Here is a 20,214-nt window from a genome sequence, read left to right as displayed (position 1 = left end):
CTGTTTTCCGCAGTGTGCACTCCTTCAAATTATTTTATCTCAAGCTTCTGATGTGAATTCTATGGAAGTCAATGTAAAATTATTTTTCTGAAAATGTTTAGGGCGCAAGAGCAATTATCGGGCACTCAGATTTTTGAAGTTGCTCTGGTCCTATCTATATTTTAGAAAAAAGTAAAAGAACTAAAATAATAGCGCAAAATCGAAATACGTTGCGTTAAAGACAAACGTTACGGTCGCAATAATAGAAGCGGAATAAGAGGCCGCTAGGGTTACGGACATCAGATGAGGTCACGATCAAGAACTACTTCACCTTCGCTGTCCAGTGACCTTCCTTCGTAGCAAGAGCGATGATGCAGTGTGCCAACTTTCGGTTTCGCGTCTTTGATATCGTCTAAAAGCTTCTTGTTGTTCCTCAAAACATTTATTGACCGAACTCATTATTTACACTGTAGATTGAGTCCCTGTTTCAGGATCCCAATAGTCGCAGCAGCAACGGGAAACCTGTTCGCACTGAAACGTGGAATTTCGCTGAAAAAAATAATTCAGTACGACCTGAATTGTTACGAATATCCAGAGAAGCTTGGGAAAATTATTTGCATTGTAGTAATTGCTGGGTTAGAGGGAAAAAAGCTGAACGACAAATTTTATTAAGCGGTCTAAACAGCGGTTTTTGCTAAGAATCTCAAGATGCAACGTAAAAAAAGAAAACACTAAATAAACGCTAATTATGCTATATGCTCGTATACTGCGTTAAAAAAAATAAAAGAAAAAGTATCTGCGAAAAGCCGTTCCAAATCGCTGTTTTACAATTTCAGGAGCACAACTCTAAAACCTTGAGCCAGAGGAGAGAAGAAAATTCATGGTTTTCGCTGTGCTCTTTTCCTGTCTCGGAAATATTCTCGCATTGCCGCACATGCGCAGAACAGAAGATCGCCCGCAAAGGAATCTAGCATGCAGTAGTTGGTGAGTGTGCTCTTTGTTTTCATAAATGATAGAGCAAAACGAGACAGCAATATCCAAGACCCAATGAACTTGAACTTGATCACTGAGAACATTATTTGGCTTCTATTATGGCCTCTATCTTCGCAGAAAATGTTTGTAACCTCTTTGCATGGGTATTTGAGGCATTATCTTTGCATGGGCATTTGAGGCATTCTATTATCTGATGGCGAAAGGAAAAAACGAGCGCTTAAATTCGTGTGAATTATAAGAATATTCAGTCAGTGCGCATCCATGTTGGTGCTGTGTGGTCGAATATGGTTTATTGGTTTATCAGGGTTTAACGTCCCAAAGAGACTCAGGCTATGAGGGACGCCGTAGTGACGGGCTCCAGAATACTTCAACCACCTGCGGTTTTTTACCATGCACTGACACCGCACAGTACACGCACCTCCAGAATTTCGCATCCATCGAAATTCCGCCGCCGCGGCTGGGATCGAACCTGACTGAACGACTGACTGAAAAACTTCATATTAAGCATGAAATGCTTTTAGCTCCCGTTGTCGGCAGTGTGGTGACGTCACGCCAAGACCGAGAGCCATCATCCGGGCACTGAAATCCACTCATCCGGGCACTGAAATCCACTCATCCGGGCACTGAATTCCAGTCATCCGGGCACTGAAATCCACTCATCCGGGCACTGAATTCCAGTCATCCGGGCACTGAAATCCACTCATCCGGGCACTGAATTCCAGTCATCCGGGCACTGAAATCCACTCATCCGGGCACTGAATTCCAGTCATCCGGGCTCTGAAACGAGAACATCCGGGCACCGTACGAGACTTAACGAGATTTAACGAGACTCTCTAAGCCCTCCTACGCGACCGGCATGCAAGCGCCGGTTGGTCTCCAAACGAGACAAAAAATAACTGCTGCCAGTGCCTCCTCAATGTTTATCACGATATCAGTGGAGCTGTGGGTTTGATAATGCACGGAATTATAATTTCCGATTTCTAATAACGCGTGCAAAAAGCACATAAATGCCACGTTACACTTCGTTGTCATACATGATCCGGGGGAGGAGCGCTGCGTTCAAAGGGCAAGGCATCGCGCCGAATGGGTGGTGGCGTTCCTCCCTTCCTTTACGGTGCGGTTCGGGTGTCCACCGAGATGACATTAGGCCCGTAAACATTTCATGCTTACTCTACTCTCGTTTACGGGAGAGGCAGAGATTTTTTTAAAATATGTACAGGGAGCGAGTAGAGCGGTCCTTAAGGGGCCTTCCCTTACAAATGGTAGGTGGGCTGTTCATTACAGAAGCCCATTGGCTATAGCTGCTGCTTGGGCGCGCCCGACCAGGGCCTTTTGGCTCGCCAGGCCAGAGCAGCCGAGCAGGGCCGCCTCTCAGTCCTCCCGGGTTTGGTTGGGGACAGGGGGAAGGTGCGGGGTTGATTGGCATGCCCATACCTTGTGGTAAAGGTCCGAAGACTTTTCCCTACAGTGCCGGGCACTTCCCTCTGCACGCAGGGTCGAAATGTTTGATGACTGCGGGGCGCAGCAGTGTTCTAGTATAAAGGCGAAGGAGTAAGCGTTCCTCCGTCTTCGTGAGGCCCTTGCAGGGCTTAGGATAGATTGCATGGCCGAATTGGTAATATTGGATGATTTCCTTGAATGTAAAAGCCGGATAGGGGACGGAGTCCGCATCGGGGGGAGGCGAGGGCGATGCCCGGAGAGTGAGCGCGCGGGCAGCGGCGTCGGCCGCTTTGTTGCCCTCGAGGCCCGTGTGCGCGGGAGTCCATACTATTGTGCGGGACGCGGGAGCCACGAGGTAACTGCTATGCTGAAGTATTCGGTATGCCAAGTACGGAATAAAGCCCCTTTTGATGTTCCTGCTGGCCTTTCGCGAGTCGGTAATGATGACCTGCGAGTCCTGATCGGCGGCGACGAGCTCTATTGCCATCTATTCCGCATGAGTAATGTCTTGTGCTATGAATGTAAGGCTGTTCACTACGGTGTTTTGGTGGACGACTGCGGCCTTGTAATAACCCCCATGGTGTGTGTCGGTGGCGTCCGCGTAAAATACTCCGTGTTTGTTTCCATAGTAGCGTGCCAAGGCTCCCGACCGCCAAGGCGCCCGCCACTATGGTCGTCTCGTGTCATGTAGGCCGGAAGAGGGCGTACGTGCAGGGCGTATCTCCAGATTTCGGGAATGCGCACGCGCTCTTCCGTCAGTGTTGCATGTTGGATGTGAAGTCGGACAAGCAAGCGGCTACCCGACGGCGTCTTTGACAGTGGTTTGTCAAGTGTGCTTCTCGGAGCTCCACGAAGGTAATGGCCATCCCCACCTCCAGAAGGCGCTGGTTGGACGTGGTGACCGAGAGGTCAAGAGCACGCTGAAAACGTGTTGTGTCCACAGTTGGTTTGAGAGAGGTGCGTCAAAATGATGTCGTGTGTTACATTGTCGAAAACCCCCTTCAAATCGAGGGCGAGTATTACTTTGTCATCAAGGGGGTATTCGACGGGATTCAAAATTTCGCGGTCTAATTGAAGCAGGACATCCTGCGAGGACCGGTGCGGCGACACCTGAACACGGTGTCTGCGAATACATTTTGGTTTTCCAAAAACTCGTACAGCCTGTCTCGCATAGTCTCCATCAGCTTTCCCGCACAAGACGGGAGGCAGATGGGGAGGAGGATGTCCGTGTTTATGGCATCGCCGGCTTCCATCGAACCCGCCTCTCTCGGGCCAGGAGCCGAGCGCCGAAACCCCTGAGCCACCGCGGCGTGGCCGGTCAAGTAGGATATATATATTGTTACAGGTTCTATTTACAAATACTATTTACAAGACAGGTCGAGCAGAGCTTGATAGGCCGGCGGCAGGACACTGGACTTCCTCGTTTTCTTCCAGCTTGCGCACATCTTCTTTGTTTCTCAGGGCCCATGCGTAGCACGTGACATTTCCCCGTTCGCAGACGAAGCCCTCTGGGTCAGTCAATCAGTCTGGGTCCCGAGAGTGGAAGGGCTTTAGCCGTGCGATATGCACGACTTGGGTTTTCCTTGAGCGGCGTCCTTGCGTTGATTGGGGAGAGATGACATAGTTGAGGTCATTGAGGCGAGCAATAACGATGAACGGGCCTGTGTAGTGGGACAGCAGCTTTTGTGATAAACCACGCTTGCGTAGAGGCGTCCACAACCATACAACGTCACCGGGCAGGTAGCAGACATCCTTGCGCCGGCGGTCATAACGTTGCTTAGAGCGATCCTGCGATGCCAAGGTGCGTATACGGGCAATCCGACGGGCTTCTTCAGCGCGACATAGAGTGTTGGCAATAGAAGGCTCGGTGTCGAGAGAGAAAGGTAAGATGCTCTCGAGGGAGCTTCGAGGCGGACGGGCATAAAGAAGGAAGAATGGGCTGTAACCAGTTATTTCATGCCTCGACGTGTTATAGGCGTATGTAATGAATGGAAGCACGTCGTCCCAGTTCTTATGGCGGGAATCGACATACATGACAAGCATGTTCGTAAGTGTCCGATTAGTGCGTACAACCAGTCCATTCGTCTGGGGGTGGTACGGCGTCGAGTGGCGAAAATGGCATGAACAAAGATGCAGAAGCTCTTCCACAACGTCCACCGTAAACTGGCGACCGCGGTCACTGATAATAACTCGAGGAGGTCCATGCCGGAGGATGACAGCATGAAGAAGAAAGAGCGAGACATCTGCAGCGGTGGCGCAAGGTAGGGCGGCGGTTTCACAGTAACGGGTGAGGTGATCAACGCACACGATGACCCAGCTGTTACCGTTGGACGAGTGGGGAAACGGGCCGAGCAGATCGAGACCAACTTGTTCACATGGTGTGCTTGGAGGTGGCACAGGATGCAGGCGTCCAGGCGAAGAAGTTGTGGGAAGTTTGAACCGCTGACACAGCACGCAGGTGGCCGCGTAGCGCTGAACCATGTGACGCATCTTTGGCCAGTAAAAACTCTCTTTGATGCGGTTAAGGGTCCTGGCAAACCCCAAGTGCCCAGCCGTGACGTCATCGTGCATTGCGTGCAGAACAGAGTACAGAGAAGCCGGAACGACGAGGAGAAAGCGCGCACCTCCAGGCGAGTAATTCATTCTATAGAGTAAACCGTCGCGAATGCAGAAAGGGCTTGAGGATGTCGGGTCACGGGCTTCGGCAAAAAACGGCGCCAAGGGCTGATCCTTGCTTTGTTCCGCCTGGAAAGTGCCAAGATCTGGAAACTCTTGGGAAACGGCAGCGAGATAGTCGTCGAAGTTTTCATCTTCGGAAGTAGCAAACGTGACCGGCAGCCGTGAGAGGCAATTCGTCGGCGTGTTGGCGGCCACTTTTGTAAGACACTTTAAAGTTAAACTCTTGGAGGCGTAACGCCCAGCGGGCCAACCGACCGCAGGGGTCGCGTAGATTCACAAGCCAGCACAGCGAATGATGGTCTGTGACGACTGTAAAATCACGTCCATAAAGGTATGAACGAAACCGTTGTACGCCGAATCCCACCGTCGGATCCCACCGTCGGATCCCACCGGCGGCAGTGGTTGTTTTTTCTTCTGCTTTTCTAATCAATTAGGTTTAAGCGATAACATGTTCAGTAATATTCTAAATTGATCAACACCACAAAATAAATAAACTAATCAAAAATCCCCTGTGCCCCTTGGTTTCTGTGGCTGTTGGCTTCTTTCATATTTATAACGAGCCCCTCATCCCCTTCCCTTGTTTGCTTAATTGCTTAGCGAGGGCCTCGGTTCTGGCAGCCTTGATTCCATAGGAAGCATAAGAGGGTTCTCACGCAGCTTCCACCCTCTCCGTTCGATGACGTTCTACGTCACTACCTGCGGTAACTCAGGACGTTCTACGTCCGCCGCTTATGAACGTGGGTGGCGCTGATGAACACTCTCAAGGTTAGGTTACTTGTAAACATAAATACCCCCGAAAGCAGAAGATTTGACAGCCGTCGCCGTAGCTCAGAGGTAGAGCACCGGACGCGTAATTCGGAGGTCGTGGGTTCGGATCCCACCGGCGGCAGTGGTTGTTTTTTCTTCTGCTTTTCTAATCAATTAGGTTTAAGCGATAACATGTTCAGTAATATTCTAAATTGATCAACACCACAAAATAAATAAACTAATCAAAAATCCCCTGTGCCCCTTGGTTTCTGTGGCTGTTGGCTTCTTTCATATTTATAACGAGCCCCTCATCCCCTTCCCTTGTTTGCTTAATTGCTCTGTTACAGTGTAATTGCGTCCCGACTTGCTGAGGGTGCGACTTGCATAAGCGACAACGTGTTGATTGCCCTCATGGCGTTGGATAAGCACAGCACCTACGCCGATGCCGCTGGCGTCAGTGTGGAGTTCAGTGGGTGCTGTCGGGCAGAAATGACGCAATATTGGCCGCGAGGTGAGGAGAAACTTGAGCTGCCGAAACGCGGAGTCGCATTCGGGAGTCCAGTGGAAAGGAGCGTCTTTCTGCAGGAGACTTGTAAGCGGGTAGGCTAAATTAGAAAACTTGGAACGAAACGCCGAAAATATGAGCAAAGTCCTAGAAAACTCCTAAGCTCTTTCACTGATTTGGGCTCTTTGACACTGCTTACAGCTTCAACCTTCTGCGGGTCGGGCCTGACGCCATCCTTGTCAATGAGATGACCAAGCACAGTAATTTGGCGTTCACCGAAGCGACACTTCTTGGAGTTCAGCACGAGTCCCGCTCTCTCTATGCAGTCTAGGACAATAGCTAAGCAGCTGTTATGTTCGGCGAAGGTCCTTCCAAAAATAACAACATCGTCCAGATAACACATGCAAACTTGCCACTTCAGGCCACGTAAAAGCGTATCCATAAATCGTTCAAAAGTGGCAGGAGCGTTGCAAAGGCCGAATGGCATAACGTTAAATTCATACAACCCGTCAGGTGTCACGAATGCCGTCTTCTCTTTGTCTTGCGGGTGCATCGGTATCTGCCAATATCCGGACCGTAGATCCACCGAGGAAAAGTAGGAGGCTGAGTGGAGGCAGTCAATAGCATCATCAACGCGTGGGAGTGGATAAACATCCTTCTTTGTGACAGTGTTAAGCCGGCGGTAGTCGACACAAAATCGCCAAGTGCCATCTTTCTTTTTGACGAGGATCACTGGAGCAGCCCACGGGCTTGAAGATTCCTGAATGATGCCGCGGTGCAACATGTCACGAACTTGTTCATCGATTATATGACGTTCGGAAGGCGAGACGCGGTATGGCTTCTGTCGAATCGGCTGTGCAGATCCAGTATTGATCATGTGATGGGTACGGGAAGCCGGAATCGGCGGTGGTTGGTCGCGACCGAAGTCGAACACGTCCGCATGCTTCATAAGAACGGCCACTAGTACCTGGCGGTCGGTAGTGGGTAGGGATTTGTTGACCATGGCTAGGAATTGAGAGTCGCTCAGATCGCGGCGTCTAGTTGGACGAGACACGTTGTCAGTGATCGCGGCAACTGGTACAGAAAAACTTTCTTCAAAGCTAGCAAGTTTCAAACCACATGGCAATATTGCAGGTTCGTTGGAATGATTGACAGTCCAAAGAGTGGCATGGCCCTTGGTCACATGTACGACGCTGCGGGGTACTAGCACACTTTTCTTTTCACAGTTAAGGGAACAAGGTTCCACCACAGCATCGAAGGCATCAGAAATCGTGCTCGAGGACACAACGGGAACGAATATGGCAGACATTGCTAGAACGACGGTTACACGGGAAAAATGAACAGCAGAGCTACCGAGACTGTGGTGTCGAGGAAAGTCGCACTTGGGAAGGCTGCGCTGGCGGCTGGGCTCTGTTTGTGCCACTGTTGGACCTTGGTGACGCATGAAAAGAAAAATATCATCTGTTAAGAGAGATACAGTGTAACATTACTTGAGACAAGCTCACCCGGAAGATGCTTCAGCCTCAGTCGGGGTTGGACTGAGCAAGCTGAAATACATAGAGAATGTGTTTCGATGAGACAATAGGATATGAAACGTCCAGTATGTGGTGTACAGCATTTTACTGCCAGCAAGACAATTTATGCAATGCATTATTATCCGTCTTTGTAAGTAATAAACTATTTCATTTAGCAAGTGTGCGGAATCTCCCTGACGAATGACGTCAGGGAGATTCGCAGCATTCACAGGCTCGTGGAAATCGACGCTGGCGACGGTGTTGACGTTAGGCAGGCGACCGAACTTGGGAGTAATTCGACGCAGCTTTAGAGCTTCAAAGGTGCGGCAGTACTTGATGATATCCGTGGGCGAGTCTAAATTTTCTTTACTGATGAGAAAGCTGTAGACGTTCTCCGCGATGCCTTTAAGGAGATGGCCAACGCGATCTTCGTCGGCCATACTGGGATTGACGACTTTGCACAGCTTCAAGACGTCTTCTATGTAAGTCGCGCAGGTCTCTCCAGGCACTTGCGCTCTCTGAAGCAAAGACTGCTCAGCGCATTTTCGTTTGGCAACGGTATCTCCGAAGCAGCTGCGGAGCTCTTCCATGAAGCGGTCCCAACTCGTCATCGATGCCTCATGGTTTTCGAACCAAGTTAGCGCGGTACCATCGAGAAAGAAAACGACATTGCCCAGCTGAAGAGTGGAATCCCAGCCGTGGTATTTGCTCACCCGCTTGCAATTGGTGAGCCAATCATCCACGTTTTCGCCAGCCTTCCCGGAAAACGTCCGCGGCTCACGGTAGTGCTGCCAAGTGGGCGTTGCGGCGCCGGTCGGACGTGCGTCGGCTTCCTTGGGCATTTGCACGGGCAACGGTGGCAATCCGGCGATTCTTCGACTGCAGCTGTTTCGAGAGGGGTCCGTGGTGATCGACCCAGCACCTCCACCACACTGTTACAGGTTCTATTTACAAATACTATTTACAAGACAGGTCGAGCAGAGCTTGGTGCGCCGGCGGCAGGACACTGGACTTCCTCGTTTTCTTCCAGCTTGCGCACATCTTCTTTGTTCCTCAGGGCCGATCCGTAGCACGTGACAATATATATTCCTTTAACGGCCGCCCAAACCCACTGGCGCTTATCTTGGAACCAAGCCAACACGATGCTCTGTCTTGAGCAACATGTAAGGCGCGACGCGAGTGATGTTTTTACAAAGCACGGGTGAGAGCTCTGTAGTCGCGGCGCATACGGGCACGCGGAGCGCGTTGTCACGTGGTATTTTTTAAACTCCGCGAGTTTTCGTTTTGCTCGAATAAAAATGGCCACGCTAAATCTATCAAGCTGGAGGTGCCTGGGTTGGCAATATTTGTGGAGCTCCACAACTTTCCTATTGACGCCTGAATGTTTGAAGCAATATTTAAAAAGTTAGCTTGTTTATCTCGACAAATTATTCAAATAAGACGAGCTAGGAAAATGGTACTGTAACTTTAGATGAACCCTAACAACATCCACGTGATTTCAGTTCTCAAGAACGCTTAGGTTTTTTTTTAAATCTTGGTCCAAGTTAGCTGGGATACCCTATATATATATATATATATATATATATATATATATGGTGTGGTTTATGGGGTTTAACGTCCTAAAGCGACTAAGGCTATGAGAGACGCCATAGTGGAGGATATATATATATATATATATATATATATATATATATATATATATATATATATATAATAGCACAAAAAGATAAACGTACTTGTTGCTAGCGGCAAAATGCGAAATAGAGGAACGCTTCATTTAGGTAAACATTTATTGCAGGTCGACGTTTCGGACAGACCCTCTTCATCACTTCTCCAAACTCGCCCAGGGCCTTCCGAAAGGTCTCACTGGGCGTGTGAAATGGCGCCTAGTGAATCTTCAGATTAATCTCCTTTCGACAGGGGTCAACAATATAAGAGTAGTCGCATTTCACACTCAGGCCCCCGGCCGCAAGTACAGTGTCCTTCACCTATTGGGTGCGGAGCCTGACGAGCCAGAGATGGCTCATCTGGTAAGCACCAATGCCGCTGATATCGTTAAGCACATCGGCATCTTCTAATGGTTGACGGAAGTCCTCTATTCGATACGAACGCTTCGAGGAATCACGGTGCAAGAAAACACAAAAACGCATACTTCAAAATTTGCGCCCCATCTCCTTAACGAGCTGTGCCGGCAAGCTCTTCGAGCATGTCATTCTCAATCGCCTGCAACCTTTCCTAGAAACAACAGGCTTTCTCTCAAACGTTCAATTCGGCTTCCGGCCAAACATCTCGGCGCAAGACGTACTTCTCGCACTTAAAGAGACCCTCTTTTGCACTAAGCGCTGTACAGCCGCTACGCGAGCCATACTGGCCCTGGATATTAATAAGGCTTTCGACACAATAAGCCATGACCATATCCTCACGTCATTAGCCACCACGAGATGCGGCACCCGCATATGGCAATATATTCGGGCCTTCCTTCAGCGACGCACGACAGAACTCCACCTTGGGGATATTGCATCTCAGCCTTTCCCCTGCCTAACCGGAGTACCCCACAAGGGGCGGTTCTATCACCTTTACTTTTCAGCCTTGCCCTAGCGCCACTGGCAAAGGCCCTTGCTGCAATCCCAGTGCTCCACACAGCCATATACGCTGATGATATAACCCTCTGGAAAACGGGAGGATCCCTTGGAACAGCCCAGGATACCCTGGAATCTGCCATAGACATCACCACCACTCATTTAGCAAACACAGGCCTCCGTTGCTCTCCAAATAAATCGGAACTCCTGCAGCTGAAACCCCTCCCCAGTGCCCCCCCCCCCCCCCCCCGATTGAACTACACATGTACGGGAATCCAGTGCCCAGTGTGCCTCAGGTGAGTAATTCTCCGTCTTCTCATTAACAATACACTCGATGCAACCGCCACCCTTCAGCTCTTGCAAAGACAGACCAAAATGGTCGCTGCACTTATCAGGCGGGTGGCAGTACGCAATCATGGGCTGTCTGGACGCGAGACGCTCAATATCATAAAAGCACTAATTATTAGCCGCATTACATCCCACCTTCAATACCACATACTCACTCAGCGGCAAAGATAACAGGCAGACATCCTAATACGCACGGCTGTCACCTCCGCCCTTCGTCTTCTACGGACGGTTAGACGTCTCCTGGCCACTGGTACCCACAATACTGTGATCGAATTAATAGAGGCTCAACGCACCAACCAATTAGTCCGCCTGAGTCGCACAGAAACAGGACAACGCATACTGCAACAGCTACGTCTCAATCCACCCATTCCCACCCGAACAAGTCCTACACCTTACATGATTTCTCTGCGCACTAAGGATCATATATATCAGAAGCCCCTACCGCGCAATATGAGCGCTAGTCTCCATCAGGGTAGGCGGCGGGCACGAGCGAGCTATTACACGAAAACCTACAGCAACCGCTCCGATATCCTTTATGTCGACGCGGCAGAAAATTCGAAACAAGAATATTTCACGGCAGTCGCAGCCTATGAAGACGGCAAAGTGGGGGCCGCCGCCACTATACGGACTAATTCGCCTGCAGAAGCGGAAGGAGCCGCCATCGCACTTGCTCAGGCCCACTTCACCATTGAGAAAAACGTAACCGAAATTTGCACAGATTCCCAGGCCGCGTACCGCCACTACCAAAAGGACGTGGCGACGCCGGCAACACATCGTATTCTTGCCATAGTCACCTCTCTCCACTGAACGGTTACTCTGTCGTGGGTCCCTGAGCATGCCTCGATCCCCGGTAATGAGCGCGTTCATGCGCTGGCCCGAGAACTCTCCTCCCGGACCCCGGATGATCAGGCACCCAACCTGCGAAAGAGGCCCCATCGGTCCTCTCTACATATCATGAAATCACAACATTCTATAAACTCAGCCGTATGACACTACCACCACCCCACAGTACGTTGTCGCCCTCATCCAGTGCCACATGGCGACCATTATAGACAGGCTATCTTATTTCCCCCCACCATCTTTCATGCTTTCACCCCACCTTTCCTCCTGTTTGTACCACTTGTGGCGTGCCTAGATCAACACTTTTCCACTACCTTTCGGAATGTCCTTCCCCAAAGGCAGTATCCCCCATCCCCAATCCCACTCATTCTTCCTGGGAGGCTGCTTTACGGACCGCTCAGCCCGCCTGCCAGAAATGGCTGGTGGATCGGCCTTTACGCGCAGCACAAGCCCGTGGACTCCTGGACCAGTAGGGGACCACCCGGGAAGATTTTTGTGTAATAAAGTTGTTTCCATCCATCCTATTAAAAGAGGACTTAGCTTTCTTGGATTTTTTTTTTTAAAAAGGCAGATTCAAGGCAGCGGGCGATAGTGTGAAACGTGCTCACTGATTGGTGGCTTGCATTGTGTTTTTTCTCGTTCCTGACACGTCATGAACTTGACAAGATAATCATTGTTAGTCATCTGTACCTGTACCTTACGTGATCTTTGTAAGGTTGTCCGCGCCAAATAAGCATCGTTCACTGGAAGTTTAGCGCTTTTGTGTTGTCCTTTCAATTTTGTGCGCTATTGATCCTCATTTCCCTAAATATACCTCCATCAGGAAGTAACCCAAGTTCTCGCAGTTTTCTCATTAGTACTTTAATGGTCGGGTGATTACTGCCGAGAAGTTACCTTCGAAACCTCCCTGTGGGAATGAAAAACTACGTCACCACCCGCTTTCTATCAGGATGTAATAAATATACCAATCGCGCCCTGCAAAAACCTCACTGATCGGAAATGAAATATTTATTCCTTTTTGACGGAATAAAGCCTATCAGCGGCAGGAAATGCACTAGAGTTCAAGTAATTTATTCCCATCCAGGAAAATATTTCCCAAGAGTGCACCCGTTTCATGCGCTAGACGACTCCCACGGAGTGGTTGCTCGATTCCCCCGCTTCTTCAGTAGGTGTTCTTTGCAGGACCGCCACCTCCTTGAGGCACAGAAAACCGTGGGTAATCCATCTTGCAGTACACTCTCGCATGAGTAGTTGACGGCAAATATCTGAACTTTTTCACTCTTTTATTGCCATGCAGCTTTACAAACGGCATTCTTTTATATCCAACACTCGTTGCCCCTGCTCACAGTAATATTTGGCGTTTTGCAGAGCAGCTCGAACATGTATTCACACACCCAATGGAGGTTGTCAATGCGATTGAATGTAGTCCAGCAAGTGCAACTTGTCCTGTCTGCAAGGCAGAATGAAGCATAACGGCGCATAGTCATTTGCCCTCTCAAATCCCAAATCTTGATTAACCAGATCGAAATGATTCCAAACAATACAGCTCGCTTCATCTTCTCCAACTATAATCGCACATCCAGCATATCTACAATGAAACCTAACCTGGCGTCCTGACGTAATCTCGCACGGCTATCATTGTTCCATAAGATCTGTTACCACGATATCTTGCATGATGAATTACTAATTCCACCTTCATATGTGTCAGCACGTTTTGACCGCACATTCACAAAGTTGGCACATTTATATGCAATACTAAACCGTTATCCGATTCATTCCTTCCCCGCACATCAGTAGACTGGAATCGCCTTCCCTCCTCCGTTGCAATGATCACCCAACCTTCATAATTTCAGTCAGCCATACGCAATATATAATTACTAGCAAGTTTTGTACTGTACAACGAATCACCTTCCTAGTTTCTTTCTTTTGTATTTTTGCTACTCTCTGTGTACTGGGACACGTGACATTACAATTAGAAACTGTGTTTTAGTTTGTAATCATTCATCGTCTTGTGTTCCCGCACACTTAACACTGTTACACTTATATTCCAGACTTTCACGTTATTTTTTACTTGTATTGTGATTTGCTGTGTTTATAGACATTGTTCCGTTAACCCACTCCCCTCTGTAATGTTCCGACCCTGAGGGTATCAATAAATGAAGTAAATGAAATGAATGAAATTCGCAGCAATTGGAATCATGCGTAGGTAAACCTAATTTCCTCTGCTCAAAACCGTGTTTGTATTGAAAGTATGAGGACAACTGGGGAGTATTCGGGTGGAATAATTGTTCCCACAGTCTGGGGCACCAACTGGACCGATTTTGCTGCTGCATTTTGCTGGGTACTCGAACCTCCTGGCCGTTACACAGGTTTGCGAAGGCTACATCAGGAGGCTACAGCGAATGCCATGCAACCTTGCGTTCAGCGCAGATATCCTTGTTGGCTGTACATGTCTGAGTTGGGTTGGGTTAGGTTGGGTTGTAGAGTTTAACGTCCCAAAGCGACTCAGGCTATGAGAGACGCCGTAGTGAAGGGCTCCAAAAATTTCGACCACCTGGGGTTCTTTAACATGTGTGGTTAGTTTGAAACTCAGAGGCATCATGGCCAAAATCGAAATGTACGCCGTACCTGACTTAAATGTGCCTCGTGGAAGAACAAGACTGGTTGGCCCTGGCAGTCGACATCATCGGCATGTACATTGTCTAGGGCACGCTTGCTTAGGGTATGGAAATCCCCCCCCCCCCCCCCCCCCCGTCCTCCTCTTCTTATCCAACCCGTTCTGCCGAGACCGACTCTATCCCCGCTGTGGCCGGAAGCTGCCTAATGGTGCCGAGTAGTCGCAACGGTCACTTTTTCCCCGGCTTGACTTTTGACGCGGCACTCGTGGCGGTACCCCACTAAGGAAGAATACCGCGAGTGCGTGAGGACGATGGGAGAATTAAATTCCTCTTGTTTGTACAATTGCCGTGAGGCTATCTCTGAGTGCCCTCGGGCAAAGGAAAGGCCCAGTGCTTCTACGCAATCTGCTCTTTTGTCCGTCCACTCAATTCAGCTTTTCTTGCTTCGAGCTCCTCATTGGTGGGGGCGCAGTAAGGTTTTTATGAAAAATTTCGTCTCGCGGAAGTCCGTCACGGATCGCTCGACACCACAGTAAACGGTGATTTTGGCTCACAAGCAACCCTGTGGCTGACGAGAAACAAGCTGGGGAGAAGTTTGTATTCCACGCACAGTTAGTTTTTCGCCGGAAAGAAGCCTTCTGTTGTTGTGCTTAGCTGCCATAACAATGGAACGGCACTTTTCTTTTATCGTGTGCCGAAAACAAGATGACCTGAATTGCGCCACATTTCAGAAAAATGACTGCTCTCTGAAGTGGTTGCCTCCGGAGTGGATACCTCCGTTTTTCCGCTGGCTGGTGCGGCTTCGCTAAAACTTGTGGTTGTGTGCAAGCCACAGTACGCTACGAAGCCTATTGTGTGGTGCGGTTTCTTTGCTTTCCGACACGCATAATATCCTTCCTTTCTTCTATTTCGTCCTTTCCGTGTGTTTTTTACCCTAAGCGTGATGAACCAAAAGAGACAAAACTCACTACCTTTTTGCCTATTTAATCATCTCCGGCTTGAGACTTGCTGAAGTAAAGTTACCATTTTGAGTTTTGATGGTTAATTTTACTGCCTTGTGTTGATTTTTCTTTTCTTTCCATTACTTTAGCTCGCGCATCCTTCAAGCTTTCTAGCTGTTCTAAAAAAGAGATGACATCGCGTTTTAAAACGACAAGATTAAATTGGCAGTCCTTACTGTAAGCATATTGAAAGTGGCTTGCAATGTCTTGCTGGTCTATCGACGACGATGATGTGCATTCAAAATGTTTCAAAAATTTACGTTGAACGACACGTTAAGGGCGGATTAACTTACCATTTATCGCCGGGTATTCATCGCCGAGTATTATACAGTTGTGGGTGATGTGCAAGATGGTATATTTGTGTCTAACATTTGGTGGCCGATTTCCGCCAGCTGAAAGAAAATCAGTGCCCACTTTATCGCTTCCACAATTAAGAGTAACGGAGAATCGTTCTGCAAAGTGTATACACAATAATCGAACATGCTTCTGCTGCTTATAGACTTTACGAAATATCGTGTCTGAAATTACACCAATTGCTTTAATTGGTCTGCTCAGAGGACATAAAGCACCAGGCTCGTAGCCAGGGGGGGGGGGGGGGCGGGAGGGTGTTTATATGTTATAACACCCCTCCACTCCCCCCACCCCCCCGAAATTCTCTGAATGGCGCGTCCCCCCTCTCAACTCCTTTCCGCCTTTCTTGGCCCATTCTATTCACACACCGCATGGATAAACTAAAATGTAAAAATAAATAAGAAAAGTGCCAGTTTATTCTCGAAAATTTTGATGTCCGTTGTCGTGTCTCTATAATAGGAAGCGGCAGGAACTTACTCCTGAAAAGAGTCGCACTTCTTGGTTATCGCACGAAGTAGGGCACTCCTCTTAATTGTAGGCACAGTTCACCCTTGTAAACATACATTTTGATGCCAGCCTACGTTTTCATCATTTACATTTTTCTCAAATCATCATAACCTATCGCGAAAATAAAAAATGCTTTTTTTTTCTTTTAAAGCGCCTCCGCGTCCCGGCTTAGGTTCACACCCATAGGGCAGAAGTTTAGACAAATGCAATTCGTTTGCAGTTGGTGATAGACACAGCGACGAAAGCGGTATCCAGGCATACTGAACAGCAAAGCGTAATAACGCGCAGTAAAGACCGCGTAATGTAAGGAAGGTTAACGCGAATCTGTAGTACAGGTAGAGGCGTTTGCTTCTTCTACTGCGATTTCATAAGAGCGTGAAAACTCTGTACGTGCAGCGAAGAAAGGAAAACAGCAACAACAGCTGTCATATTACAAAACTAGCAACGCGTACAGGAAATTGTACTTTTGAGACCGACAAAAAAATCACAGAAAATTACACGCGTGGTAATGCGGGTTATGAGTACTAGCTATGCAGACACAATCGGGTTCCAATACCATCCATTCATTGTAGACGTCACTTATTCATTCTTTGTGGTGATAATCTCGATCTGATGGTGCGAGAATAGCCTCTGCCCCAATCTTCGCGCCAGCTCCAGACTGCCGCTGTGTTCTCTGCTCGGCGCATTCGAGATGTGCGGTAGCCAACGAGCGGGAACTGAAGACAGCGGTGAAACAAATATGGGCTCGTACGTTCTTGAGAGGTTGCCAACGCGGTATTTCTATGTCCGCCACCCCCGCTTCAGTTATCCATATTTACACACTCCGTAATCTATAATTAAAGCGATAATTAAATCCTCAATTTGATGAAGTAAGGAGAGGTGGCACACCACTCATTGATTTTGGATTTTGTGTTTAAAGCTGACTTTTTTTTAAATGTCGGCAATGTTAGGGCGCGTGCGCATAGCTTTTTTCGTTCGGAAGGGGGGTGGGAGGGGAGTGCATGGCTGCAGCCATCCCTGACTGCCGGGGCTCATATTATCAATATTGAAACTCTTGCGTCCTATACTCGAAAATGCACTTCAGGGCCTGTAGCCTGCGCATCACTGCTCGCAAAAAGCGGTTCACTTTCAAATAATTTGTCCCATTCATATAGTGTTATCAGAAACAATGCATATCGGCGTGGATCACATCGAGTCCTTCCCAGTGGCATACTGTTGGTCGATCCATTATTTATTTCTCTCTTTTACCTTTCTTTCTTTCTTTCTTTCTTTCTTTCTTTCTTTCTTTCTTTCTTTCTTTCTTCCTTTCTTCCTTTCTTTCTTTTTTTCTTTCTTTCTTTCCTTCTTTCTTTCCTTCTTTCTTTCTTTCTTTCTTTCTTTCTTTCCTTCTTTCTTTCTTCCTCCCTTCTTTTCTTTCTTTCCTTCTTTCTTTCTTTCTTTCTATCTCTCTCTCTTTCTTCCTTTCTTTCTTTCTCTCTTTCTTCCTTTCTTTCTTTCTCTCTTTCTTTCTTGCTCTCTTTCCATCTTTCTTTCTTTCTTTCTTTCTTTCTTTCTTTCTTACTTACTTTCTTCCTGCATTTCATTATTTTTTCCTAACACATTTGCCTAAGAGGGCGCTGACGCTAGAGGCTCAGTATCGCCTGAAAGAGCCCCAGCCCTTTGCTATATGACTAACAAGCATAAAAAGTACACCAGTTCTCCAAGCCGGCACACAATGGCGTCCTTTATCAGTACATGAAATCAAGCGTGAAGTACGCCCAGATATAGACGGTGGTGAGAACAATCCATGAAGATACAATATGAAAACGAGAAAAGCACTTAGCAAGAAATTACAACATATATTTGTTGTGAGTAATACGGATCAGTAAATAAATAAAGTGCAAAGAGATATCCAGTATTGAAGACTACATCAAAGCGATTTTTTTTTAATTTTTTTCAGCTAACCCCAAATTAGGGCAGGCCATATGGACAAATATGCACAACCCGTTATATATACTGATGAGGCTATTTCAGGCACGAATTCCGAAAGTCTCGAAGCACTGGCCAAACGGAACCTTCCTTACCTATCTGTGTTGCACAGTGTCTCATCTTAGCTACGTCCGCAGTAGCCCCAGAAAATGTGCGTTCTTATGCGCGCAAACATTCACCCACTGGCGCGCACCGTTCAGTTACTGCCTGCACTGTCTTAAGACGTCGGCAAATCGCTCAGCTGCTGAAGATTTTCTTCGTTGCTTATCAGAAATAAAACAGCAAAGTACTTACATTGAAGGAGGGCAGAAAGTTGGGCAAGTTGGTAAACATTCATGATGGGTTTCAAAGCGCGACAAGACGGCGACGAAAGAAAGAAACAAACACTACAAGCTCTTACTAGCAACTAAAAACGTTTATTGCAACACTGGGAATAAATAGGGGTCACGGTAAACATAAAGAGCTAAAAAATAACAAGAAAGAAAAAGAGATTAGCCGTTACTATCTAAAAACGCTCGTTCCTTCTCAGAGAGCAAAATTGAAGGCTCACTGACACAGCCCTTTGTCTTAGCAAAATGATAGGCTTCTATGATTTCCCTAGTCTCCTGGTCGTGATGCGAAAAGATCACTGCCGTTTGATCCAATAGGGCTTCACAGGACTTATCTTTTTCCCGGTGATTACGCACATGACTTGCCAGGTGCGTACCTGTGCCACTTCCTAAAGCCCGGTGATGTTCTGCGAGGCGCGTGTTAATGCATCGACCACTTTGGCCGATATACACAGCCCCACATGACACGGGAATCATGTAAACCACGTTGCTTTTGCATGTGACATAGGGGTTTTCGTGCCTGATTGCACATATTTTACGCGCACCAGTGTTTTGCTTTGAGGCCTTCTCTTCTACCGCCCGACAAATCCTGCTCAGCTTATTTGGTGCTGAAAAAACCACATCGACACCGTAACGGGCAGCAACCTTTTTTAGACCATGAGCAGTTCGATGAATATACGGTAGAACGGCCAACTTCTTTCGCTGCCTTTCATTAGCCTGGCCGGTGGGGCTTTTCATGTTAATGGCCATCTTTTCGCACGACCGGGAGATCACATGTTGAGGGTATCCAGCTGACATAAGGCGTGAAATCTGCGCATCCAGGCTGTCTTTCATTTTATGATGGCAGGTCTTGAACAGAGCCGCTCTAATGGTGGACTGAGCAATCCCATTTTTCATCAGTTTTGAGTGGCCCGAGCTGAAGTGCAGCAGGGGTTTAGCGGATCTTGGGTTGTACTGCCAGCACACATGGTCTTCCTTAAAGTGGAGGCGCAGGTCTAAAAACTGTAGCACACCATCCTCAGGAACCTCAAAAGTATAATTGAGCCCGAATGACCTTTCCTTGAAAATCTTTAGGATGTCCACCAGCAGGCGGTTGAAGGCATTTTTATCCGTAAAGATGACGTAATCTTCGACGTACCTAAACACCTTTAACGACATTCCACCGATGTCCGATTCGATCGCTTGATCGATACTCGACAAAAAGATGCCGCTTAGGACTGGGGCCACACACGAGCCGATGCATACTCCAGACTTTTGTCGAAGCGTGCTTCCTTCCCATTCCACATAAGTCGAGGCGAGGTAAAACACGAGCAGTTCCAAAAAGGACTCAACGATGATCAAGCAGCTTGTCATGAAGGCAACTTCGTCATTCTCGCTGATGTGAGTCCGAACAGCACGCATGTCTTGTTATTTTTTAGCTCTTTATGTTTTCCGTGACCCCTATTCATTCCCAGCGTTGCAATAAACGTTTTTAGTTGCTAGTAAGCGCTTGTAGTGTTTGTTTGTTCCTTTCGTCTCCGTTTTGTCGCGCTTTGAAACCAATCATAAAAGTACTTACATTCGCCCCTTACTGTAATGTACGCATCTTTTCTCGGCCCCGTCGAGTATTCCAATTTCAATTCAAGATTGAAACTTCTGCAAGATAATTTTACACGTACTGTTAGCCTCTCTGGCATATTATCGCCAGTAAAACACTTCGTTACAAATCTGGATATTGACACGGTGAGCCTTACTATTTAAAGATTCCTATCGCTTGCATTTAATTTTCTTGCGACTTTAGTCGTGATATATTTATATATTTACACATACTGTAGCC

The 20,214-nt window shown here is 47.8% G+C and overlaps 1 pseudogene; it reads right to left on the bottom strand.

The window, feature by feature from the left end:
• Window positions 1-2,250: 2,250 nt before the first annotated feature.
• LOC149348182 (uncharacterized) lies at window positions 2,251-3,278 on the bottom strand (annotated as a pseudogene).
• Between the last annotated feature and the right edge of the window lie 16,936 nt (window positions 3,279-20,214).

This window comes from Amblyomma mixtum, chromosome 4 (assembly GCF_055824585.1).
Source record: "Amblyomma mixtum isolate Tamu chromosome 4, ASM5582458v1, whole genome shotgun sequence".
In the NCBI taxonomy this organism is placed as follows: domain Eukaryota; kingdom Metazoa; phylum Arthropoda; class Arachnida; order Ixodida; family Ixodidae; genus Amblyomma; species Amblyomma mixtum.
The sequence above is the reverse complement of the archived record's forward strand: the minus strand, read 5'-3'. Positions and strand labels throughout refer to the sequence as shown.